This window comes from Passer domesticus, chromosome 18 (assembly GCF_036417665.1).
Source record: "Passer domesticus isolate bPasDom1 chromosome 18, bPasDom1.hap1, whole genome shotgun sequence".
Classification (NCBI taxonomy): Eukaryota; Metazoa; Chordata; class Aves; order Passeriformes; family Passeridae; genus Passer; species Passer domesticus.
In genome coordinates, this window is record NC_087491.1 from 2,486,099 (window position 1) to 2,508,625 (window position 22,527).

Here is a 22,527-nt window from a genome sequence, read left to right on the forward strand (position 1 = left end):
CTCTCCTGCAGCACCACGCCGGAGCTCCGGGGAGGAGCCGTGCTCCATCCCCGGCTCCCTCCCGGGCACTGCGAGGGCACCGCGCCAGCAGCTGATGGGAAAGTTCAGGGTCGGGGCGAGCGCGGGAGAGGCTCATAAAGGGCTCTTTGTGCCGCAGGTCTGCCCCGGCTCCCGTACCGAGCCCGCGGCCCCACAGCAAAATGCAGCCCAGAAATATGACAAGACATCTTTTTCCCAGGCTGCTGCTAAACTCTAATTAAACATTTCAGCACACTCGAGCAAGGGAATGTCTGCTTCTCAGGCCCGGGCCATCCCAGCTGGAAATCACCCCCTCCGATGCCAGCGGGCTGACCCAGAAAGATGCTCCTTCGGCGTAGGGATGATGTGAACCACACACCAGAGGCTCCTCTCCAACCCCTCCATGCCAGCGTGGGTCCACTGCTGCCTCCCGCTCTGGAGGAGGCATCCAGGCTGGAACAGCTGGGGAAGGGGGTAGGCAGACAGGTCCATTGTGGCAGTGCCACCCCTGGCACTTTGCACTCCCCACCATGGCAGCTGGGTCCCTGTACCTGCTGGGGCAGCAGCCCAGGGTGCACAGCCTGCAGGGCCAGGAGGCAGCAGCTCCTTCGAGAGATGCTGTCAGAAAATATGCTGAGGCTAGAATTGTCATGCTGCTATTTTAATGAATGAAAGAAAAATAAAATAGCCCAAAAAAGCAGTGAAGCCAGGCAGTTCTAGGAGTGAGGAGCCCTGTAAGACAACAGTCTGGGGCACAGCAGCTTGGAGACCCCCCTAAAATCACCTGGATGTCCAGGATAGGTCTCATGACAGTGAGCTGGCACAGCTCTCCACATCATTAAACACTGACTTTGGCCATTAATTGCAGCAATTCCTCACCCTTTTTCTAGTAGGCAGAGACCAGATGCAAAAATATCCCACCCTGATCTCTGGTGTCTGAGCCAGCCTCATGGAGGGGACACAGTGGCACTGAACTACTGCTCTGCAGCAACCCTTGTCCCACCTGAGCACAGCCCAGTGGGAGCAGCAGACCAAGGACAGGCAGTGCTGGGGAGCTGCTGGTTTCCCATGGGCAGCCTCAGCATCAGAACCAGGTCTCCCAGGAGGGGAGTACTCAAAAAATGTGCCATTTCTGAGCTCAATAAGTGCTGGGAAGGTGTCTGCCCTGAGACTCCAAGCAGTGTGACAGACCAAGCAATGACACTTGTAATTTGGCATCCCATGTGGAGGAATTTGGCAGAACTGGTCTCTCCTGCTCTGAGGACATTCCAGCTCCTGCATGGGCAGTCTGAACTCAATACATATAGCAACCTTAAACCTGGGTTTAATCCAGCTCTGCCCCCTCAGTCAGACAAGCAGCAGCAGCTCCTGGGGGAGCTTCATTCTGGCCCATTGAGGCCCCAGGGCCGAGGTTCCTGTCACTGTGCTGGCAATCACCCCTGGGAACCCTCCCTCTGGTGTTGTGCCTACCCTCACTGGATGCTCCCCCGTAAGAAAATGGCAACGCCAATCTATATCTGGTCCCCCCCGATGGCATGTGACTGTGGATGACTGACAGCCCTGGAGGGGTCACAGCCACATGCAGGGCTGTCCCCAGGTGCCACACGCTCACAGGGTTTGTCCTTGTCCTTTCACTGCAGCGGGATGGGGAGGGAGGCTGGATTTTGGAAGAAATCTTGACTTTTCTAGGAAAAGCAAGGCAGGCAGCAGGGTCTTTACATCATCCCTGTGCAGCAGCTGGGCTGTGCTGCACTGTCCAGGCTTTGTGGGATGTATCTGTCCCTGAATCCTGATCCACTGAGGGTGCCCCAGGTGGCACCGTGAGCCCCAGTCCTAGCACAGACACGGCTGCCAGGCAGCAGGGGAGGTGACAGCCGTGGGGACACCGACTGAGGGCACCCACCCCCGTGCAGTGCACACGCCAAGGGGCTCATGTCTACGGCCCCCCAGAGACCCCATCCCCACTGGGAACCACAACCCACACCCTCCCCGTGTGTCCCAGCTGGGGAGACTGTGATACCACGAGCTGGTGACAGGGAGCCAGATCCTGAACTATTGTCTGACTGTTTCCCAGGCTCTTCTACCTGCTCTGAGGGTGCGAGTGCCAGTGCAGCGGGGTCGGGGTGCGAGGGAAGCGGAGACAAAGGCGTTGCACCGCCCTCCTCCTCCTCCTCCTCCTCCTCCTCCTCCTCCTCCCGGCGCTTGGCGAGGCGGGGCCACTCTGGGAAGGGAAAGGTTCCCAAGGCGAAGGTGTTAAATACTCTTCTCCCGTGCTGCTGTCACCTCGCGGCCCCGGGGGTGTGAGAATCAGACTATTATCCCCTCCCTAGGAACTGACATACTGTACTAACCTTTTCACATGAAAGCTACGCTCTGTTTGCCAACAAAAGCCGGCGCTTGGTTCCCAGGAGTGGGGAAAAGCCAACCCTACGGCACTGAGGGGGCTCCGGGGCCGGCCCAGCCCGCCTGCCCCAGACCCGGCGGGTGCCAGGGATGCCAGGGCTCTGCGCTTGGGGTCAGCCGGGTGCTCCGCTGGGCTGGAGCAGGAGGAGCCTCCCCAGGGTGGGGGGGATCCTCCTTCCCCATCCCGGGGTGCCCCTGGCTTGTCGCCCCCATAGAGGGGTGCATGGAGCTGAAGGTGAGGGGCAAGGGGGACTCCCTGTCCTGGGGTTTCGGCTACAGAGAGCCCTTCCCTGGGCACACTGCCCCAGCTGTCTCCTATCCCCAGGCTGCCCCTCATCAGCTCCCCCAGGCTCCCCCTGAGCAGTTTGCAGGGCTCAAGCTGGTTCTTCTCCCACCACTGACCAAAGCAGGTCGGGCTGTGCAAGGTCTGAAATGCCCACTCACTTTCAGACTACCCTGAAAGGTGAGAAACAAGACTGGGAAAGCATCACTGGGCCATGGAAAAATCCATCTGCACAACAGCTGAGCCCCAGGTCAGCATTCAGAGTGGCCAGATGAGCACTGAGCCCAGCAGCTCTGGCCTCCCCGGGAGCATGGCAGCAGCAGGGATGGGACAGGCAGCACCTGGAACTGGGACTCCCTGCCCCAGATGTTGGCAGATGTCTTCTGAGACGGTGAACAGTTGGGGTAGTAGCCTCCCACTCAAGTTTTTAGTTAAACAAGACCTGTCTAGGGCATCACAGCTGCTCAGGGCTGAGATAAAGAAAGGGCCAGAGGAGAGGTCTTGAAGTGAAAAGTGTTTTTCTGGTTTTTTTTTTTGGTTTTTTTTTTTTGTGGGTTTTTCTGGTTTTTTCTTTTTTCTTTTTTTTTCTTTCTTTTTTTTGTTTGGTTTTTTTTTTTTTTTTTTTTTTTTTTTTTTTTTTTTTCAAATTAACAATACCTGTTCTGCCTCATTTATGGCTGGATACCCTTGACAACTTGGGCAGTGGGCTTGAGAGCTGCCCAAGGCCACGGCAGATGTTGAATTCCTGAGGAGCCCCACACCTGGGGACACATCCCTGCAAGATCCTACAAATTCCAGATTCTCATTTTGCCTTAGAACCTCAACTAGGTCCATGCTTCTAATGAGGGAAGCAGGAGGAAGGAGGGATGAGTCCTTTTCATCCTCTCTATTGTTTCCTTCCACGCCTACCTCCACCTCCAGTCAGCTCTGGAGGCAGCTTCCTCCTTGACCCCACAACCTTCCACTCCCAAAGGGCTGGGGGGCTTTTCCAGGTCCCCAATGAGCCGCTGGCCCACTCCAGCAATGGGATGACCCTCTGCTGCCCCAGCTCCATCGGCAGGCCCTGCTGCACGCAGGCAGGCTGGTTCTGCATGGCTCACACGATTGCTGCCCAGCCCACGGAGCTGTTTCACACGGGCTGTCAGTGACAGCTCCCCGAGCCTGCCGAGCCGTCCCGCTGCCGAGCATCCTGCGGAGGCGCCTTGGCCTCATGCAGCTTTGCAAAGTAATTGAATTAAAGCCTGTGAATCACTTTGGTGCTGCCCGGCTGCTCCTCTGTGCATGGGTGCAGCGGCCCGGGGCGGCCCGGAGCACATGCAGGGGCTCTTTGGGCTGCTCTTTTTGGAGGGTCATTTCTCTTCTCAGTTGCTGCAGTCAGCTTTGGGTCATCAGGTTTTATCTAAATATGTCAGAGGACTGGAATTCACGGGGAAGCAAAGGCACAATAATGCAAGCTCTGTCGCAGTGTGATTCTGGGCTGGTTTCAAAAGCTCTTGGTTCACTCTTAGTGTCCTGGGAAACCTGGGGCAGGTTTAGTTCCTCACCTGACACAAGTGCCTTGGTGCTTGAGGGGTGAGAGCAAAGCCTGCCCTACCCTGACACGTGTCCCTGTGATGGAGACAAATGTGGGTGAGCTGTTGCTGCCTGTCCCTGGTTCAGAAACACCTTTGAGCCAGGAACTGAGCCAGGGCCAGGGCTGTGAGGCTTAGGGCAAGATGAGAAGAGATCCTTACCCAGCATCTGGGGCAGACAAGGCAAGAGGAGGGAGAGTTGGTGCAGAGGGCAAGCACACAGAGGAGTTGTCCCTCAGGCCACTGTCCTCAGGCTTCCCGGTGCCAACTGAACCCCGTGGGTCCTGAAAGGGTTGGTGTTTTCCAGGGAGGAGCAGGCAGAGCACTGTCAGACTTGCTGCAGCTGTGAGGGAGGAGCTGGGAGGGTTTGTCCAGTGTCTTCATCCCAGCCCAGCTGCCCAGACCCGCTCCCCAGCTCCAGGCATCCAGTGGGTCCAGTGTGGGCCATGCACAGAGTGGTCCTCAGGGCAGGTGACAGCCCTGGACCTGCCAGGGAGAGCAGCGATAAACAGGACAGGAGACACAAACAGAGGGTTTAGAGGGCAGTTCTGGATTTTCTGCTTCCTCACATGAGGTCTACCTGAACCCAATCAAGGAGGCCCAGGACCAGCCAAATAACCCTGAGGCAATGAAATTGCAAACATAACAGTTCAAGCTGCATCAAGAGACTCCATCAATTTTTTAAGCCAGTCCATGAAGGGATGAGCACATTGCAGTCTGGTCATGCAGAAGCCAAGTTGGAGACCTGTCTGGTTCCATCAGCATCTTCACCCAACTCTCTGTGGGTCCCTGCAGCCTGGTCCCTTCCTGCTGTGCCAGGGATCAGTGCCCTGTTCCTCACTGCCATAGCCAGCCAGGGCCCCTGGCCACCACAAATCCTGTAGCCTGGCAGAACTGTGGGACTCACAGGGCCAGGGCTGGAGGATAAACCCCTCTGAACTCTGTCTGAGCTGCTGGGGTGAGCAGACTTGGGGTTTGCCCTGGAGGCAGCAGCTGAGTGGGAACTGCTCCTGCTCAGCCCCATTTCATGGGTACCTGCACAGCTGAAGCACCTCAAAGCAAGAGCCCAGACCCTTGTACAAGCTCTTGCATCCAAAAGTGATACCAAGAAACTAAAACCAGGCCTTCACCAGGTCCCTGGGAAAATATTTTGGAAGCAGTGGCTTGCCATTTGGTCTTGGAGACTCAGCTTCAAAGCCCAAGGCACATCAAAGTCCAAACTTCCAGGTCTGAGGCTTCCTCGGGAAGGCGAGGGTGCCTGTCTGTCAGTGCCAGCCTCTGCTCTGCCCTGCAGGAGCCTCTGGGAACACGGCTCCAGTGCAGGAGGTTAGAGGGGCCTCGGGAGCAGAGCATCCTCAGCAGCCCAGGGGACACCCGCTCGGCTCATGGTGACTCTGGCATTACCGCAGCCTCTGTCTCAGGCAAAGAAGATAGCATTTATCCCCCCATGACAAAAATTATTAAAGGAGAGATTATTGTAGCCCCTGCAGCAGACAGCCCCTCCTTCAGGCAGCACCCCGATGGATGCTCAGCCCGGAGCCGGGAGGGGACCCTGGGAACGCCGGGCGCTGCTTGTCGCTGTCCTGCTGCGCGGCAGAGATGAGAGGAAAAACAACTCCCGGGGCTTCCCCTCCCCTCCGCGCTCGCCCGCCGGCTCTTTCATCTGCCGGGCCGCGGCTCTTTCATCTCGGGCCGAGGTGCGAGCGGGCCCCTGGGGCCGCCCCCGCCCCGGGCCCGCGCTGCCGCGGCCAAATGGCGCAGGCCCGGCCTGCCCCGGGCCGGGCACCGCTGCAGCCCCGGCCTGAGGGCTCGGCACCCGAACACGGCTGCTCTCGGGTGCCTGGAGAGGAACGGAAGCGCCACATTTCCGCTGGGTCGCCTGCAAAGCAGATGGTGCCGGGCTCGTGTCGGTCAAACCCAGCTCATCTCTGGGAGTTTGTGCCCGCACAGGCCCAGCCCGCCGGGCCCGTGTCCCCGTGTCCCGGTGCTCCTGACTGCGGTGGCACAGTGGCTCCCAAAGGAACCATCCCAATCCCAGTCCCGCAGGGAGGGGAGATCATCACCATCCTGGCAAACAACCTGCAACCCACGGCTAGCCACGGCTTATCCCTGGATTCTGGTGGAGGGGTGGCAAGGCTGCACTGTCACCACACAGCGCTGGGTGTCGGGGCACAGGGGCACCTCTGCCAAAGGGCAGCAATCCTTAGAAACAGCATGAAACAAAGTGCCTGCTTGTTTGGGCCTTTGGGTCCTTGGGCAAGGACCCAAAAACGAACTGCAAAGGGAGCACGGCTGGGTAATGGGATAGCTGGGAGAGAAGAAGAACAGGAAAGAGAAGGGCCATGGGCTGGGCTGGGCTCCCGCCAGGCAGTGTCACTGCATGTCCGAGCTCTGGGGTAACAGCCATGGGGCTGTCAGCGAGTGCAGCCCCGGGACAGGCACATGTGGCATCAGGACAGACATGTCAGCAGCACTACAGCCCAGAACTGCTCCCAGACAGCCAGGAATTGACACCACATTTCCCATCAGCAAACAGCTCTTCTGCAGAGAGCCAAAGGGATGAGACACGGGGATGGAGCCACTCACAGGCCAGGAGGGGCTCAGGACTCAGGGAGGGCTGAAGGCAGAGTCACCACAGCTCCTGGCACACGGGGCTGCCACCAGTGAGTGTCACCAGCTCAAAACCCACGGTGGGGTTGGGATGCTGGGACAAAGGAAGCCCCAGCAGGACTGGCCTCATAGGCTGATCCAGCCCTTCAGGAAGGAGCAGGCCCCACCTGCACTCTCTGTCCTGGCTGATGTGTTCCATGCATGGATGGCTGGAAGTGCTAGGAGTTTGCCCCATGCACCTCCACAAGTCCCAGTGAGGCATCCCAGAGAGCCCCTGAGCTCCAGTCTGCTTTCAAGTCATAGAACCACAGAATCCCAGACTGGTTTGAATTGGAAGGGACCTTAAAGCTCATCCAATGCCACCTCTGCCACAGACAGGGTCACCTTCCACTGTCCCAGGCTGCTCCAGGTCCTGTCCAGCCTGACCTTGGATGCTGGCAGGCATGGGGCAGCCACAGCTTCTCTGGGCACCCTGTGCCAGGACCTCAGCACTCTCTTTGTAAAAAACTTCCGTATATCTAATCTAAATCTCTCCTCTGTCAGTTGATAACTATCACCTTTTGTCCTGTTGCAACAGGCCCTGCCAAAAAGACTCATCCTTGTCCCCATTCCCATTCCAATTCACAACCTCACCCTCACCCCTATCATTTCTGTTCTCATCCTCATCCTTTTCCCCATCTGTGCACTCTCCCAGGATCCCCAGGACACCCTGGCTTGCCATGTGCTGGCTCAGCTGTGGGGCAGGGTCTCAGCAGCATGGTGAGCCCCTGCACTCAGACATGCAGGGCCAGGGAGCCACTTTGGGCAAGGACCCAAAAATGCAGGTGGTGACTTGCTTCTTCGACCCACCAGGAAGGACCCAGACCAGTTGAAAATCCAGCTTCTTGGAAGCCATTCCCACTTTTTTCAGAGGTCTTTCAGAAAAACCCTGGCTGCAGCCCAGCCCTAGCAGAGCCGTGCTGCCCTGGCAGCTCCTAGGCTCCCAAGTGACCTCCACAAGTATTTCCACAGCTGCTCAACAAGAAATCTCAGGAAGGGCAGTGTACATTCTCAGCAGTGAAGCAGCCACGGTCCCACTGTGCTTGGAGCTGCCCCATTTCTCTGGGGTAATCACAGCTCATAGAGGAGCCTTCTGTTTTCCCTCCTGATACGGTGGAACGCCAACACAGGACCTGCCAGCAGCAAACATTTGTCACTCTCCCCCTTTGCCTCCCTGCTGGACACAAAGCCTGTTGGTCCACATCATACACACGTGGATATGGCTGTATAGACCATTTGGTTCAGCTCCTTTGAGCTTTCTTTCCCTGTGAGACTCCCAGAGCCATGCTGGAGCCTTTGACAGCAAAATTTGGCTTCAGAGGAGCGAGGGCTGGGAGCGAGTCCCACCCTTGGTGCTCAGCTCCTTTCTTGAGCCTTGGGCTGGTGGATGAACCATGCAGAGCCCAGCCAGGACCAGTTGCAGGGTTCAAGGTCACCTTCAGCTCCTCGCTGTCAGGTCACGGGGGAAAAAGAGGGATTTTCCCAGCAGGCTGCCTCCCTGGCGTGCTGCCTGTCCCCAGATGCTCCGTGTTGCTGCTCCAGCCTCAGATGCAAAGCAGCTGATCTTCATTTGGCTGCTCCAGGCAGCTTCACTGCACCAGCCCTCAGTGCTCCTGGGGAAATTCCCTGCCTAGCCTCTTCCTGAAAAGAGGCCAGAGCAGGAGCTGGACCAAGGGTCAGAGCAGTCCCGGGCCCTTCTCCCACCTCTCTTGGGGTCTCCAGGTGGAGATTAAAAGCATCAGAATGAGGGATGCTCAACATACCAGCAGGTGTGAGGTGGGGTGGAAGTAGACACCACAGATACCCCTGGGACTCACAGGGCTGAGTGGTCATGCTCTCAATCCAGCAGACATTTCCCAGAAGGAATTTTTTTAGCAAGATCATCCCTTTTCTCTGGGAAATTTATCTGATAAAAAAAAAGCTGAGATAAAAAAGCAGCCTCCACATTCCCACCCAGCTGTCTGCAGGAGGATCCATCCCACCTGGGCGAGATGGTTTGCACAGGGAGAGCAGAGCTCAGCTCCCAGGGACGCCCTGAGCATCCCTGCTCACCTCGGCAGACACGGGACAGGGCTGGGACCACTGCGGGCTGGCTGCTCAGGTTCCCACGTCCCTCCTTGACGTCACCCCGAAAGCTCTGAGTGAAAGGGGGGCCCTCGGGCACTGGACAATAGCGCTTTCCTTCCCATCAATAGCGGCGAGAGCCACGCTGGGCTGACACGGAACTGTGCACAACAAAAGCCAGTGTCCGAACAAATCTTCTCAGGAGCTGGGCTCCCCCGGGTGACCCGGGGTTAGCCCGGACTTTTGCTCCCGCCCGGCCCTCCGGAGCAGGAATGTCCCTCCGTGCTGCGCCATGGCTGGTTCCCACGCTTCCAACCTGCTTTCCTATTTATCAGCAACCAGCCCCTAATCCCCTTTGTGAAGGCCCAATTCAAGCTCAGCACAATGTGGCGAAAAGGGAGGGGGTGGGCGGGAGAAGAGGGAGGGGAAAATGGTCCCAGAGAATGAAAATCAAACCCTTTACCTTTCCCCCCCCCCCAGCTCTGATGACGAGTCCCTAGGGACTCTTCAGGCTGTCACCTCCCTGGGCAGTGCCAGCCTACGGCAGGGCACGGGCCCAGCCTGATGGAAGGGGCTCCTGCTGGGATGTGCTGATGGCTAAGGAAGAAGTAAACACACGCTTTGAAAGATCCACTTGTGTACCCTCACAGGTTACATCGGCTTTGCCACCCACTGCTCTCACATGATTAGATATTAGGATTTTTTTTTAACAGGAAAGGTTGTAAAGGCCTGAAACAGGCTGCTCAGGGCAGTGGTGGAGTCAGCATCCCTGGCATGTGAGGATGTATAGTGGTGAACGTGGTGGTGATCATGGTTGGGCTTGATGATCTTAAAAGTCTTTTCCAACCTTAAGAGTTCCAAGATTCTGTGATTCTATGACTCTGTGATCCTCTCCTTCTGTGTCTTTCTTCACCAGGGATGTGCCTGCACTCCCTATGTGTTCCCAATAGGATGGAGGTGTGTGCTGGAACATCACTGGAGGGTGTCTGTGGGAGAGAGGGAATGTTCTGATTCACTCCTGTTCAGTCACCTCACAGCAGCCCCTCCCTGCTACCGCATCCTCTCTGCTCACAGACTTCCTTGGGAGGAATAACCCATTGGAATTTCCCCAGCTCTGGGTGTGATGCTCCATGCTGGGCTCCATCCTCCCTGGGGCTGATCCCCTTGGCCAGCTCCTGTTTGCTTTAGAAGAGGATTCACAAGCCCTTCCCCAGATAACTTTGGAACAAAACAGTTTCCAAAGGCTGTGCTACTTACAAATGAGGGGTTTTGAGCTTTTGTCCCAAATCCAATGCTGCTTTCTTTGCAAACGGCAGGGGAAAAACGTAAAAGCAGAAGAGCTGACCTCAAATGCTAATCTTGTTAGGTTAAACTGTTCACTAAACAGATGGAGGTGCAAGGCAATGGGATTTTTGTCTTTCCAAGGAAGGGGTTAGGCTTGGAGGGCACAGAGGTCATTCCAGGCAAACTGGCAGCTTTGCTCTTTGTGTCACAAGAGCAGGGGGAAAGTGAAGGGGCATAAATGCTCCCAGCTGAGCTGGTCTGGTGGTCTCACAGGATGAAGCCCCCAAGCCTCACTCTCGGTTATTCAGAGCCAGCACAAGGCCAAGACACCCCAAAGGAACACACTACCAAAGACTCCATTGCTCCTCAGGGCCACACCATCTCAGCATTCCCTAGGGAATGGTGATCCTCCCAAGAGCCCACTCCAGTGCTTGGCCCTTTTGGAGCACTGGAGGATGGCATCTCCACAGAGCCAAGCCTCACCTTTCCCTGAGCTTTCTGTGGGAAGGAGAGGAAAGCCAAGGTCCCTGTGGGCAGGGAGGCTGCTGGTACCTGTTGGAGGCTCTGGTAGAGATTGAAGGTGGTGTGTCCCCATCCTGCTCTCCCTGTGCTCCTCAGACAGAGCTAGCAGGGAATGTGGGCCTGTCTCTGCCAGCCCAGGGACAAAGGCTCTGCTCTAGGCGCTGTGCTGTGCTCCCAGTCAATGACTGCTCCCAACTCCCTGCCCTTCCTGCCCCTCCTGCCCTTCCTGCATGTGCAAGCACATCCTCAGCCTGCCTTTACCCTGGTGAATCCCTGGGCTGCTCTGAAGGGTATGTGAGATGAATCAACAGCAGAAACAAAACCAGAGAAGTATGAAGAATTGGTGAAAACCCCCAAATGATGCCATCTGGATCTGACAAACTGACAGCCAGACAGAAGGAACTACCCTTGGTGATCCACCACTAACAGGATCTGCTCCCCAACAGCAGCAGGGGTTGTGGGAAGGAAAGGGAGGGGGTCCTCCGTGTGGTCAAGGACAGGCTAGCTGTGAAAGGTGGGACCACCGTGATGCTGAAGCCAGTAGGATGTGAGTCCCTCTGCAGCACACTGAGCCCAGGTTTAGTGACCTTGGAGGCAGAGAACAAAGCCAGACAACCACTCAAAGTATTCAAAAAGGCTCCAGATTTTAGGCCTGAACTCTCTGCACTGCTGACAAGACACAGGATAACCATGTGCTGGACCTGCTAAGGTGGGCATGAAATTCCTTGTTTTAAAATAAATGCAAAGGAGAGGGTGCTGGTGGGGTATCCTTTGGGTCCTAGAGCACTATCGAGCTGTCTGAGCATCACCCAGAACTGGAGCCTAACAAATCCCGTGGGAAGTTAGTCAGGACAGATGAATTCCTGCCCAAGTGGCTGCTTCCAGCCAGCAGCCACAGCAGCACAGCCAGCAGTGCCCACAGCTGCCCCTGCAGGACTCCTGCTCTGCCCAGTCCAGCCCAAAGCCACCTGTCAGCTGAGGCTTGTTGGGGACAAGGGTCCCCTCGACTGCTCAGCCTGGACCCCCGTCTGGCTGGGTCTGCTGGCACTGAGCAGTGGGGACTGGGAACCCCCGGGGCCACTGGGAGGAAACTGCCAACAGAATCATGCCAAGATCAGGATGGATCCCACGGTCCCAGCTGGGATGAGCTCTGCCAGCTGCTCCACTGGGCCAGCCCACGCCGGGCTCTGTGTCCTCCTGGGGGCTGCAGCCACAGTGACCACCGAGCAGAGTGACCACTGAGCAGAGTGACACCGAGCAGAGTGACCATTGAACAGAGTGACCACTGAGCAGAGTGACCACTGAGCAGAGTGACCATTGAGCAGAGTGACACTGAGCAGAGTGACCACTGAGCAGTATGACCACTGAGCAGAGTGACCACTGAGCAGAGTGACCATTGAACAGAGTGACCATTGAGCAGAGTGACACTGAGCAGAGTGACCACTGAGCAGTATGACCACTGAGCAGAGTGACCACTGAGCAGAGTGACCATTGAACAGAGTGACCATTGAGCAGAGTGACCACTGAGCAGTATGACCATTGAGCAGAGTGACACTGAGCAGAGTGACCACTGAGCAGTATGACCACTGAGCAGAGTGACCACTGAGCAGAGTGACCATTGAGCAGAGTGACCATTGAGCAGAGTGACCACTGAGCAGAGTGACCATTGAGCAGTATGACCACTGAGCAGAGTGACCATTGAGCAGAGTGACCATTGAGCAGAGTGACCACTGAGCAGAGTGACCACTGAGCAGTATGACCATTGAGCAGAGTGACCATTGAGCAGAGTGACCACTGAGAAGAGTGACCATTGAGCAGAGTGACCATTGAGCAGTATGACCATTTAGCACAGTGACCACTGAGCAGTGACCATTGAGCAGAGTGACCATTGAACAGAGTGACCATTGAACAGAGTGACCACTGAGCAGAGTGACCACTGAGCAGAGTGACCATTGAGCAGAGTGACCATTGAACAGAGTGACCATTGAGCAGAGTGACCATTGAGCAGAGTGACCACCGAGCAGAGTGACCACTGAGCAGAGTGACCACTGAGCAGAGTGACCATTGAGCAGAGTGACACTGAGCAGAGTGACCATTGAGCAGAGTGACCATTGAGCAGAGTGACACTGAGCAGAGTGACCACTGAGCAGAGTGACCATTGAGCAGAGTGACCACTGAGCAGAGTGACCATTGAGCAGAGTGACCATTGAGCAGAGTGACCATGCTCCCTGCAGGCCTTCACACCCCGGCCCCGCCTCACCCAGCATGGTCCAGGCTGAGAATCCGCTGTTGCGTGTCCCGGCCCCATCATTCAAAACAAACAGGAGATGTGAAAACACAGCGTCTAGAAAAATGTGAGAAGATGAAAAACAAAAAGGCGAAGCAGCTGCAGAGCTCAGAGGCTCAATGGAGGCCCAATGAGGCTGTGACAGTAAATAAATAACAGTCCTGGTGTGCAGGGATTTGTCACCTCACTGTGTCCCACTGCCCAGGCACTGTGAGAGGCACAGCGGCCACAGGATCACAGCAGAACCAGCAAAGGACAGAAGGAAAGAGGAGCAGTGAGCCTGCTGCATGGCAGGAGCTCAGACACCCAAATGGAGGTTGGCTCCATCACACCAGGTGTCCCTGCCATGCCAGGCCCCACGCCGAGGGCTGGCACAGCACCAGCACTGAGAGAGCCACAGTGCTGCCCATCCTGGTAGGGATCAGGCCACGGGGACGTGTGTGAATTCCACCATGGCTGTGACACTGAAACCCTGCCACGAGCAAAAGCCAAAGGTACAAGGAGCCCCCGGCTCTGCAGGGAGGTTTGCTGGAGGCATGGCAGGAGTGGAGGCCAGGGCCCTGGTGGTGCCCCACTGCTCCTGCAGCAAGGGGGCTGCTGAGGGGCTGCCTTTGTGCTGTCAGAAATAACCAACTTGCCCCTTCTTTGCCTGTGCTACACTCACAGGAGCAGCCTGGCAGTGTGAGGGGAGCAGGGACTGCCTTCAGACACACCAGCTCAGCTCTCTGCTCCACTTCCCCGACTCCCAGCTGCACCACACTCAGGACTCAGAGCTGCCTGAGTTTGGTGTTCAGCTGCACCCTGAGCCCAGGACTCCCTCCTTGTTTGGGAGAGACATCAGCGGAGGACAATGATTCCCATCAGCAGTTAGGGACATCAGGGATCAGACAGATTCCTCTCCAAGCTACTGCTGTGGGTGAATAGCCCAGACTGAAGCACCAGACACTTCCAGGTGTCCAGGAAGGTGAGTGAACCCTCATGAACTACAGAACTGTCAGTGTCTGGTTCCTGGAAGCAGGGTCTGTGGTGGGAACTCGGTGCCATGCAGAGCTAACACAGCTCTGGCATCTTCCAGCCACTACTGCAGATCCCTCCAGGGTACAGGGGCTGCTCGGGAGTGCCCTGAGCCCCAACACACGAGCCCAGCACATGCATTTCCTACTCTCCAGTGTCTTCAGCCCCTCTGTTCAAACCAAATTAATTTTACCCATGTTTTTCCAGCCATAAGCTCTCTGCAACCAGGCTGGAGCTGGGATGCTTGATCAGACAGGGAAGGGGATGTTTAGGCTCCAGGAGAGGCAGGGACAGCCCAGAGCTCCCTCCTGCCCAAAGGAAATGGCCCAGGACATGTGTCCACCACAGCATGAGAGCCAGACCAGCAGCCAGGGGCACAACAGGTTCAGGAATTTTGCTGAGCCCATTTCTTGGCCTTATTTCCAGAGTCTCTCTCACTCCATGCAAGTTGTTGGAGGACTTGTGATGATGGACTTGGGACCACACCGGACATAGTTTCTTCCACACAGTGAATGTCTATTCCCCCACTATCCTTAACAGAGACTAGCAACTTCTCAAAACTAGAAAAAAAGACTACTGTGTCTTTTAAAATTTATTATTTTTTGTTTTCTGAAACATTTTCCCAGAGGACAAATGAGAAATAAGAAACCTCCTATGTCAGACAGCACCATAAATGTCTCCTGCTACTCTGCAAAGTCTGAGAGGAAAATGCCATCACTTGAGCCCCTGGAGACATCACGTGCACCCCAGTACAAAAAGCCAGGCCCCAGGCCAAACCTGCTGTCCTGGGAAGCTGTGACACCCAGCTCTGAAAGCCAGGCCTGGGGTCTCCTGAGGACATGAGTCATGGAAAGCTGTTGGATGAGAATCCAGTGGCTTGGCAGGCTTAAATGTAATTCCTACCTGAGCATCCATGTTCTTTGCAAGCATTACCCACAGCCTGCATTTCTCCTGCCCTGGAGCCACCTCACAGGGCTGGGCTGGGGTTGGATGCCCCCAAAGCCTTGCCTTTCCCAGAAAAATGCAGATGTGAGACGCGGAAAGATTGGGTGAAACATCAAGGCTAGAAGAGGCTTTTCATTGGACAAAGATGAGGAGACCATCCCATTACAAACAGACTGATGAAGAGAGGGACACCAGCCAGGTCTGACCCAGAGGAGGCTGTTTGCAAAACAAGGTGAGAAATTCTCACTTACTGTGAGGAACTGTCCTCATCTCTCACATAAGGGGAAACTTATTGGGTGGCAATAACATTTGTCAATAAGGGAGAGAAAAAACTGGAAAGAACCTCCTGAAATCTGGAATCACAGCAGAAATTTTGGTAAACACAGACATCTCCCCCAACTCACCCATGAGAAGTGTTTCCCCAGGGTGGAGAACCCAACCCTTCCCCACAAAGTCCACTGCAATTGGAGACCCTTGGATGGACATTTTAAACAGTCATTCTTCATGGATTCCCTGGTCTGCCTCCCTGTGAAGATAATTGTAATCAGGCAAAGCTCTGCAAAGTGGCTGCAGTGGTGAGAGCTGGCAGGTGCAATGTAGAAGTGGCTGAGACAGTGACCTTTGTGGGAGTGACTTGCTCTGATTTCACCCAGCATACAAAATATTCCCTTCTCCTTCATGACAGTCATAACTTCTTATTTTTTCACTGTGGAAAAGGCCATTTAAGGGACTTTCTGGCAGTGGCTGGGGAGTGACAATCAGGGGCTTTCACTGCCCTGCATCCTCCCTGGGTTATGTGCACTGGGTCTCGTGCTCTGTCAGGTACTCAGTCCCATGGTCCTGCTGCATTTTTGCACCTCCTAAAGGGATGGGAGGTGTCCCCTCCTGGGGACAGCTGTGGGCACTGGTGGTGTGAGGGGTTTCAGCAGCACTCCTGGATGTCCCAATTCCAACCTCAGTGTGATGCTGAGGACTTTGCTAGATCCCTCCCCACCACAGCAGTCACATGAGATGGACACAGCACAACCTGCACAAGCTGTTAAGTGCCAGCAAAACCTGCTCCATAAACAGAAGGGGCAGAAGAGTCCCCCTGAGCCTCCTTTTCTCCAGGCTAAGCCCCCCCAGCTTCCTCAGCCACTCCTGGTGCTCCAGCCCCCTCCCCAACTCTGTTCCTTTATCTGGACATGCTCCAGCCCCTCATAATCTTTCTGTCATGAGAATCCCAAAACTGAACCCAGGACCTGAGGTGTGGCCTCACCTGAGCCCAGTACAGGGACACATTGTCCTCCTCTGTCCCTGCAGGGAGGGATGTTGTCAAACCCTGTTTGGGGCTCCTGAAGAGCCTGATGAGGGAGAGCTGGCAGGGGCAGATGGGTGAAGAGCACCAGGGACAGCTGTGGGGAAGGGCTCTGACTGCCCACTGTGGGCACACATATTGTCACAGGCACTGCAGGAAATGTGAATTTCCTTCCTTAAAGCAATTCTTCTCCCTGCAGGCATTAGGGGCATTTTTCTTCTGGTTTGGAAGATTTTCACTTTAGGGCTGGTTGAAAATCAAGATAGGTTTTTCAGGAGTTTGGGAGTAAAAATCATCATTCTTAGCACCAATATCTGGCTGATAAAGCAAGAATTGAAATGCCTGTTTGTGCATTCCCCAGGAAAACCAAGCAAAATGCATCCTGCAGGTGGGGTTAGGAGTAACTGTGGAGGGGCTGGGGACTCCCAGATCCCCAGGAGCTCTTGCTCCCACCTCAGTCCCACTTCCTAAGCCCCTAAAGAAGTCCACTAAGTCCCCTGCTTCTGCTCACCCTGCTTAGCACCTACTGGGACATCTGCTGTCCCATTCCCTGGCGCCTGCAGCCACAGGCAGCCACAACCCTTTGCTATGGCCCTACAATCCCATCGGGTCCCCAAAATCTGGTGGAGGCAAGGGGCAGGGCTGGGGGACATCGCTCTGGAACCCAGCTGCCCTGTCCCTGTGGGGGGACCTCCGGCAGCCCCCATCACCCAGCACAGAGCAGAAGCCAGGAGACAGGAGCGGGTGAGCAGGGCCCGGGGATCCCCTGGAGCAGGAGCGAGGGGCTCGGCCCGGGGACTGCCCTGTCCCGCACTGCCCTGCCCTGCCCTGCCCCGCACTGCCCCGTCCCGCACTGCCCTGCCCTGCCCCGCACTGCCCTGCCCTGCCCCTCACTGCCCCGCACTGCCCCGTCCCGCCCTGCCCTGCCCCGCACTGCCCTGCCCTGCCCTGCCCCGTCCCGCCCTGCCCTGCCCCGCACTGCCCTGCCCCGCACTGCCCTGCCCTGCCCCGCACTGCCCTGCCCCGCACTGCCCTGCCCCGCACTGCCCCGTCCCGCACTGCCCTGTCCCGCACTGCCCTGCCCTGCCCGCACTGCCCTGCCCTGCCCTGCCCCGCACTGCCCTGTTCCGCACTGCCCTGCCCCGCACTGCCCTGTTCCGCACTGCCCCGTCCCGCACTGCCCTGTTCCGCACTGCCCTGCCCCGCACTGCCCTGTTCCGCACTGCCCGGCGCGCCCCGCGGTGCCTCCCTCGAGCGGGGCAGAAAGCAGCTGAAAACAAACAAACAGTCGGAGCTAATGGGGCGCAGTTATTTTTGGCCCGGAGGGAGCTGACACACCGCGCGTTGCTTTCGCGAGTAGCTGTGAATGGAGCCGCGGCGCGGGGGAGCCGCGCTTGGAGCGCCGGTGCTAACAGGAAGCCGAGCCCGCGGCCCCTTCGCACCTCCCCGGCAGGGCACTTTTATTGCCGCCACATCCTTCGCAGGCCACATCAGAGGGGAGCCGAGCGGGCGGGGCAGCGGCCGTGGGAAGGCGGCTCCGGGCTCTGTCCCCCGGCGGGAGGGGACAGGCTGGGCTGGGCTGGGCTGGCCGCGGGGACAAGGCACGAGCCGGGCTGCCATCGCTGCTGGCACCCCAGGGCCGGGCCGGGGGACGCAGGATGGGCTCTGCACCCAACCAGCACCGCCCCAGGGCCGGCCGAGGCTGCTGCTCTCCCGTCCCCCCATCACCCTGGCCAGGCCCGGCTGGTCGGCATCGCCCTGGCCAGCACGCCCCGGGAGAAAGGCACTGTCCTATGGAGATGCGTCCTGCAGGAGAGCCAGCTTTGTCTAATGCTGGGACACTGGGGCCTTTGCACGTGCTGAGATGCAAAATTAAACATTTTCTTCATGGATGAGGTCTTTTTTAGAAGTGTTTACACTCGCGGGTGTCTGGGATAGGAGGCCAGGTGGCTGCAGAGGGTGTGAGTGGCATGGGCTAAACTGGCCTGAGTCCATAAACCAGAAAGGCTTTGCACAGGCAGAAGGCACAAGCCATCAGAAAAACACATAAAATCAAGCCACACTTCATCTCAGTAAGAGAAGGATAGTTAGAAACACCCCCCTTGCACAGCCTGTGATCTCAGAGCAATAAAACTTGAAAATAAAAGCCAGATAGCAGCTACTGCTGGAGCAGGGGATGGGGACACAGGGGCTGAGTGGTGGCATCAGGCTCATGGCACGATTTCTGCACCAATGTCCATTTAAATCTCCTGGTGACATTTCCTTGGGGACCCTCCAGGGTGTGGAAACCAGGGAGCCACATCTCCAGTGAGGGAAGGGTGGAGAAGGGGCTGGAGCCCCAGGAGTGGCTGTGGGAGCTGGGAAAAAGGCTCAGCCTGGAGAAAAGGAGGCCCAGGAGGCACCTTCTGGCTCTGCACAGCTCCCTGACAGGAGGGGATTCAGCAGCTGAAGCTGAATGCTGGAAATCCAGGTGCTGGCTGGAAAATGGGCTGTGAACTCAGCACTGCAGGCAAAGCTGGCATTGCAGAGAGCAGCAAGGCACAGCCAAGGAATGCTGCTGCCAGCTCTTGCTGCCCAGAATGGAAGCAAGCAGTGCCAGAGCTGAGGAGGGCTGAAGGGGCTTGCAGGAAGGTGAGAAGGAAGATGAGATGCTGGAGGCAGAAGGCAGAGCACAATGCCATGGCAGGGAGAAGCCTTGCACCGGCAGCTCCGGTGCTAAAATATCTCTTGCATAATTTCAGAGTTTTAGTGGGGGTTTGCCTGTGGGGAAATTCCCATAATGAGTAGCTGGGAGATGATTTTCCTCTAAGTTTTTAATTTGTACACACAGAACTGAAGTTCTTTGTGGAACAGCCCTTCCATCTGGGCTCCATGCAGTCCCCACGGCATGGCCAAGGCAAGCCCTATTCCCAGCCCTCTATGTGCAAATCACAAAATCACAAACTCAGAGACTTGGTTTGGGCTGGAAGGGACCTTAAAGCTCATCTCATTCCACCCCGTGCCATAGGCAGGGACACTTTCCACCAGACCAGGTTGCTCCAAGCGCCACACAGTCTGTCATGCACCCAGTGCAGGAGCCCAGCCATTGCAAACGGGCTCATCTTGTACTGAAATGCTTTTGGTGCCAGGTAAAGGCAGCTGTGGCCATGGCTCAGATCCACCCAGTCCCCCAGAAAGCCTGACTGTAGCTCCTGGAGTCACAGGCAAGAGCTGCCAGTCCTGCTAGTCCTAGGGCTTCATCCACCTCCCTGGGGGAACCTGCTGCTCCTGCTGCCATGGGGAACTGGGGTCACTTCTGTTGGCTGATCTCATCAAACTTTGGTTATATCTGCAATACAGATCCTAAACCCACTGTTTGTAGTCAAAATAGCCATAAAAGGCTTCCCTGTGGGGAGATAAGAATTGAAGACAACTGTCCTTAATGGTGTTGGAGAGATTTATGGGATCACCTTAGAAGAATTTATTGGAGAGCTTTTTTAATGAGCAAATAATTAGTAGATTTATCTGTTTTTGTGCTGCCTTTCTGTTTTATGGCCTTAGTGAAATTGCTTTCTAAGATTTTTAATAAAACCTGATTCTGCCCTGGTTCCTGGGGCCTGTCCTGGAGTTCTCTGCCCTGGGCATTGTGAGTGGAAGGCAGAACTGCTAGGGTCGTCCTAATTTTTAAGGGACAAATCATTCAGAAAAGGAGCAGAAAAGGAGGAACAAGCCTGGTGAAAGGCAGGGTTCTGAGAAATTAATGTACAGCCCCAGCAAAGCCCAAAGTCCAGGAGGGATCACAGGGCAGCAACTCCCTGGGTCAGAGCCCTTTTCTAGGGAAAGCAGCTCAGCTATTTCCACAGGGAGAACATCCCTGCCAGATGCTTTTTCCAAGAGATCTCCTTCCCCAGGCAGCTTCCAGCACTTCCCCACTTCCAGGACAACCCCTGAATCCCTTCCCAGGCCACAGCTCCCGGCCCCCCCGGCAGTGGGGACTTCAGCACGGCCACAGCGCCTGGGTGGCCACCAAGGGACTGACCCCTGCCCCTGCAGCCCCCTGCACTGCCCAGGCCCTGCCTGGCTGTGCTGCCCCAGGGGCTCAGGTCCTGCTGAGCCCCAGCACAACCACAGGACTGAGCTCAGCCAGCAGCTGTGCAGGGCCCAGCCTTGCACCCCGTGCCAAGGAAGGGGAGCTCCACACCAGGGAAAAGGGGAATTGGCAGGGTCTGAGGCTGTTGCACAGCAGTGGAGGAGAAGGAGCAGGAATTGCCATGGACCCAGCTGAGCAAAGGCTGTGCTGAAGCTGCACGTGGGGACACATCTGTCCCTCACATGGGAAGTGCTGAGGCCCATTGCCAGTGAGAGGTGTGCTGCTCCAGGGGCTGGGGGTGGTGCAGCCAAGATCCCACAAAACCAGCCCCTTACTCCTCATCTCCCAGCTGCTCAGTGAAGCAAAACCTCAATTCCAGGGCCAGGGTATCCTTTGGTTTGTTTTACTTAAGCATGAACACTACCAAAGTCTGAAGTAAAATTCCACAGCCTCAGCACAATACAGTGGGATCTAACATATAAAAATATATATATACACACATACATCTAGATACAGTATATATACATACATATATATATGTGTGTGTATATATATATATTAAAAAATGAGCTAATATCTGTATCTGTTAACAATTTTAATACACTTTCACACAATAGAGACAGTGCTTTAATGTGGGAAGGAGTCCCCTGGCACTCAGAAAGCACCACTTTTGCCTCCAAATGGTTCAGGCTCCAGCAGAGCTGATTTCTCCTGGGACAGACCATCCAGTGCATGCATTTTGCTGGCAAAGGGTGGCTGAAAAGAAAACAATCCCAGAGTTCACAAGGTCTGTGAGAAGAGTTGGAGGCCGGAGTTGCACATGCTGAGTCGTTAGTGGCTTTTGCTGCTAATTGGGTGCGGGCTGCCAAGCTGGACTTATTCCAGTGGAAAAAGGAATCTCTTCCCTGCTTTTTCCCTGGACAAGTCAAAGGTCAGACACCTTAAAAGCCTGTACAATTACTAAAAGCTTTCCATATTGGACTTAAAAGCTTTGCTGTGGAACCCCCATCCCACCACTTTGCTTCCTCCTGCTGTGAAATTCCCTCTGGCTTAAAAATTCCCAGAGTTTGTCCCAGTCCTGCTCCTTGCCTGCTACCAGACCCAGCCCACACCAAACCTCTGTTGAGATGCTCTTTTCTTCTTGATGGCACATTAGGCAATCTTGAATTTTTTATCCATGTCCCCGACTCCTCCTGAAAAGCAGGAGATGTGGCTTTACCAGCCAGCTGTCCTACTTGATAAAATTCATGCAGACCAGCAGCACCTACATTTCCCCCATTATTTCCCTGGAGAGAGGGTAGGATCATAAATCATACATGTCTCTAGAAATAGGTAATACAGACAGGGTAACATGGAGGACAAGCAGCCATTGTTTTAGAAAAGCTGGTGCAGAAATACCCCATGGCAGGGGGTAGAACAAGATAAGCATTAAAGGTCCCTTCCAGCCCAAACCAATCTGTAATTCTATAAAATAAGTTGCCCTGTTTTAATGCACATGATAAATTACAGATCCCACATTTCCAAACCTCATTGAACTCCATACATTGATGAGCAGGTACTGCAAACTTCCAACATTTGCTCTGGAAAACTGCAAGCGTTGCTTGTCTGAAGGTGGGGCTCCTGTGTGCCAAGGCTGGCAGAGTGAGGGAGGGTCCTGCCAGGCTGGTTCAGTGCATGGCTCCCACCCCAGCACACAGCACAGCTGCATTTCCCTCCCTGCTGGTGGCCAAGGAGCTTTTGTGGACCAGAGGGTGGGATCTGCAACATCCCTGTCCCTGCAGAGCCTGGGGACCTTGAGGACCAACGGGAACCATCCTGTGGGACATGGAGGGGACACACAGAGCCCTGCCTGCCACCTGAGGAGAGCAGACCTCCACCAAGCTGACCTCTGCTGGGGAAGCCCATCCTGGGGCCCAGGCATCCTCCTACAGAGATGGGAGCCACTGGGAAAACAAACGCTGATGAGTCCTCACTACATTGTGGGAATCAGCCTTGCTGGATCCCTCATTTTTATTTGCAGTACTGAAGATAAGAAACCCAGGGTGTTGTGGGAAACAGGAAGACCTTATCTCCCATCCCAGGCTGCTTCTCCTGCCACAGCCTCTTTTTGGTTTTTTTTTT

The 22,527-nt window shown here is 55.7% G+C and overlaps 1 protein-coding gene across 20 annotated transcripts in view; it reads right to left on the reverse strand.

Annotated features, from left to right (window-relative positions):
* The window catches only part of EXD3 (exonuclease 3'-5' domain containing 3), a 254,263-nt gene that overhangs the window by 21,271 nt on the left and 210,465 nt on the right, over positions 1-22,527 (reverse strand). The window contains exon 21 of one of the 20 annotated variants that reach the window (XR_010348975.1): positions 4,438-4,761. The exons of the other annotated variants lie outside the window; for them this stretch is intronic. The gene's annotated coding sequence lies outside the window, so the exon portion shown is untranslated. The remainder of the gene's footprint in view (positions 1-4,437; positions 4,762-22,527) is intronic. 20 annotated transcript variants of the gene reach the window in all.